Raw genomic sequence first — 4,422 nt, 5'->3', positions numbered from 1 at the left:
GTAAGTTGTGGAATGAAAAATTACAAATGTGCAAAGTTACGCTATCATGCATTTTAAAATACTTTGAACACTTTGTATTTGTAGAGGTAATTTCTAACTCTACGTATATGTATGGAAATGGTCATGGTAATTCAGCCCTATTCCAGTGCAAACAAAATTGTCCAAAAAAAGGTTTTTAAATTGGACAGTTCATACATATGGCGCTTACAAACTGTCTTAGCCCGAATACTTTAAATTTACATTTTATAATTATGTCTGTCTATGTTGTATGAAATAATGTCTTATGTTTGGATAAGGATGTGGTTTTAAATCACAGAGGCCAGGGCTGGTGAGGAGTTAGCCTGGAGCTCCCACTGCAGGCAGCAGTGGGAATGACCTGCATGATTCGCACACTTCTAAGCATAGAACTGCTCAGAACAGATACAGTGCTGGATTATTGGCTTAAAAAATGTGGCGAACAGTTTCATGTTTGTCCTATGATACAATACAAGCCAGAAGGTATAGATTCAGATTGGAGCGCTACTGTAGAAAAGGAAACCAGGAAGAAATACCCAAAGAATTACTCAAAACTGGGTGAATGAAGTGAAAACTGCTCCAGGTGGTCTTTGACAAAAGAACACCCTTACAACGTGATTTTAAGATAAAAAAAAGTCAATTTTGCATGATGTATTTCCTTTAAAGGTATAATAATAGCAGCTAGCGATGGGAATAGTCTGTGGAGGCAATTGAGCTCTGAAATGACCAGTGACCCCAACCTGAACTGAGTATATGTTCTCCAGTTTGGCTTTACTTTACTTTAAATCTAAAAGCTTCTTGAAAAAAGCGTAAAAACTAGAATGAAAATGCAGCAAAAAAGCGACAAAAATGTGATGAAAAAGTCACAAAAAAAAGCGATGAAAGGGTGGCCAAAATATTATGGAAACGCAACAAAAAAGGCGATGAAAAGAAATGTCAACAACATGAAGAAAAAGATCCATAGTGCCCAACTGGAGAAAATGCACTCAGTTAAGGCTGGGGTTAAGAGTTTAAGCTTTTGAAAAAGAGGTAGGCTGAATATGAAGGGTGAAAAGACGAATGAGGGAGCAACACAATAATGTGATAAAAAGTGTTTTTAAAAGATGGGCAACTGAAACAAAGCCAACTTCAATTACGATTTTTTTAATTTATTTTTTTAAATACATTCAAATATGTCATGAGAGTTTCCTGGAACAACAGAATGTAAGATGACAGTACAGTAACTCTTTCACCATATAAATGTGATTTGCGTTATCAGAGTGGATCTGTCCTGAGCGGATACTAAGGGTGCCAGGGGTCACTTGTTAGTATTAGATTAGTGCCTGTGGTCACATTGTGTTGTCATAAGGTCGGAGCGGCAATAGCATGTGGCTTTTTATTGGACTCTCACAATCGGCCCTGTCATGTGGTTTGTGTCAGAGTCAAGAACAATGAAAACGCTCCATGTTTATAGAGGAACACTTCTCAGGAAACTGGATTGAAGTTTTCTGACTCAAAGAGAGAAGGCCCTCGTAAAAAATACCAAGCGCTGGGCAGAGGTGGAAAGTAACGAGACACCTTCACTGCAATATTTTTGAATTGAAATGTACAGAATGTTAATTTTTCATTATTTTGTGAGTCAATGAGTGAACTGGCACGGTGGCAATGGGTGGCTCAGCTTCAACCAGAACATGCTCTCATTGTGCCCTTGTGCAAAAGACGTCACCCACTTTGCTTTGTATTTGGGTGCAAGTGTTTGGTAATGGCACAGATCCTTTCCTGTGAGTTCTATTTGCCTCGAAACAGGGTTAAGAAAATGCCTCATTGTTGGTCAAGGGCCAGGGGGCAGCAGGAGTGTACTGTAGTGACCCTATGGAGGTCACTCATTCATTCATTCATTCATTCATTCATTCATTCATTCGCTGTGCCATTGTTCCAGTAGAAAGTTGCATGGGGACAATAACAATGGACCTTTAGGCTCAACAGACTGTTCTGACAATGAGCTACCTGAGTCCCGACTTTCTTCTGTAAAGCGGCGGGGGGTTTGATGCAGTGGAAATGGATGGCTACCTGTTGTACGAAGCAGTCATTATGCATGCAGTCAGCACAGAGCCCTCAGGGGGGAGGAGGAGGAGGAGAAGGAGGAGGAGGGGGAGACTTGGCGCTCGAGCCCAAACCCACATCTGGTACATGTTGTGTATAGACTTTTACTTTTTTTTTCTCCTTAAAAGTGCAGATGGTTGAGAATCGCAGTAAAAAGTCGCTCTACAAAAATAATAATAAAACTCGGATCCTATGGGGAATTGTGACTTTCCCTTATGGGACGGCTGCTGCTGGGGTCTAGTGTTACAACATAGCATTACAATAGTTCTTGGAAGGCTAATTAAGAGGTGCAAGAACGTGATAATTGTGTGTCATTTTTTGTCTTCTTGATCAAATACGTGTTGGGTAGCATTTAGTCGTTTTCATTAAGGCTAATTTAAAATTGCCAGTGGCCCTTTGAATACTAATCAATATCGAATGCTATAGAATAACTACTGTATGGTTATGGTTGTAGTCGTTGTAGTTGAGCAGAAGCCAACTCTGCTTCCACATGGTGCACCCTGCATGGTTCAACCCTTCCATTGAACCACGCTGGGTGTTGACAGACATTGCGTAACTGTTTAGATGGTGACTAACAGGGCTGTAGGATGGCAACTTCTGCATTTCACCAGCCTGAAAATGCCAACATGGTATATACCCCCAGTTACCTAATGTACAGTGGGAGGAAATAGTGAGTACACTGTGTGGAATTTCGTACATTTCTGCCTAAATTGGTCATAAAATGTGATCTGATCTTATTAAAATCATATGAATGATTAAACAGTGTGTGCTTGATCTAATACCACCCAGACATTTACTTTTTATCATATTTTTATTGGCCATAACATGTAAACATTCACAGGACAGGGAGGAATAAGTGAGTACACTTCCTGAATCTCACTGAACTGCAGCCGTTTTGTAAAGAGCATAGCAGGAATGGCCTCTTGAAAGATGTTTAGTACACTTTCCTTCCTTCTGGGGCTTCCATCTAACTCAGATAAGGGAGGTAAACAACAGCCTGCCACAGTCAATGTGATTGTGGTTGAAGACAAAATAGAATATAACTAAAAGCTTATTGAGCATATTCCTTATTTAAATTTTTTTAACTACTTTACATTTAGTTATTTCATCTCTTATTGTACCATCTCTACCGCGTACAGCTAACATGGCTCCACATCTACAATGTTTGTGTCAGTATATCAAGTTCATATAGAAACACAGACCCCTTTGGAACATAACATTCACAGTGTTGTAAGCACCACCTAAATCTCCGAAACAAATGTAAACAATTACTGCAACAGCTTGCTGGACCAGGCCGCTCCAACAGGTGATATCCGCATGGTCAGTGACTCAAACTCAGCCCAGATACTGCTGACATTGGCCCTATTTGAGCTCCTTTTTTTTTTACAGAACAAACTCATGCATAGCTCCCTCGCACCTTGGAGCCCTGTCTGCGAGTCCCAGGTCGGCCATGTTGTTCGCCCACATCACATGGTTGGGTTCTGGCAGTGCCTGCTCTGTGTTGACTCACCACGCTGCACCTCGCCAGCTATTCATACCTTCCTCCAGCTCTCATTTTATTTTCCCCCGAAATCACTTCCCGAGCCAGCGGCCCAGATGGGGAATTCACAGCAGTACCAAAAACTATGTATAGCCTTCTACTGACTCCCACTGGTGAGAATCACACGGTCAAATATTTACATAATGTCTGCATTATTTACTGTGAACCATACGGCCCTATTATAGTAATTGTTTGGAAACATTAACTAAAATACGCATTTTTTAAATATTATTCGATTTTTTCTTTTGTAGATTCAACACTATGGATTCAAAATTGTACTGCTTACAGTAAATTGTTTATTGTTTTCACACTAGGCTCTGACTTCTACTACACAAAATGTCTATAGTCAAATACATGGTTTTATGCCCCACAATCATAGTTTTGATTAAATTTGTTGTCATGTTACTTGTTCTGAACTGGAAAGACACAAGTATAATAGCTCATATGATTACAATAAAACTCATGGGAGTGACAGAGGTTTTGTTAATACTTTGCACAACAGATATTTAAATGAGATCCATTTACAGCCTCACTCTTCCATGGGATGAATAAGTGAAGAACGTGTATTTTCAAGTGTACTGTGCACATTTGAATCCTCCTTCACCTGAGCAGCTCTTCTCTCTCCTCTCAAAGCTCCAGACCGACAGACCGTCCACTGGGATCATCTCTGCAGAAGGCCGACATGATGAGACTGATGCAGACAGCAGGTTTGTACGGAGGCCCCACGGGGACAATCGGAGGAGCAGTGAGGGGGCAGTGAAGGCTAAATCTGGGCTCGGGCCCCA

General features: G+C 40.7%; 1 protein-coding gene across 1 annotated transcript in view; it reads right to left on the bottom strand.

Moving 5' to 3' along the window:
• The window catches only part of LOC306976677 (serine protease 57-like), a 119,317-nt gene that overhangs the window by 84,550 nt on the left and 30,345 nt on the right, over nucleotides 1-4,422 (bottom strand). The gene's annotated exons all lie outside the window — the stretch shown is intronic.

Source organism: Gobius niger, assembly GCF_951799975.1.
Source record: "Gobius niger genome assembly, chromosome: 17".
In the NCBI taxonomy this organism is placed as follows: Eukaryota; Metazoa; Chordata; class Actinopteri; order Gobiiformes; family Gobiidae; genus Gobius; species Gobius niger.
The sequence above is the reverse complement of the archived record's forward strand: the minus strand, read 5'-3'. Positions and strand labels throughout refer to the sequence as shown.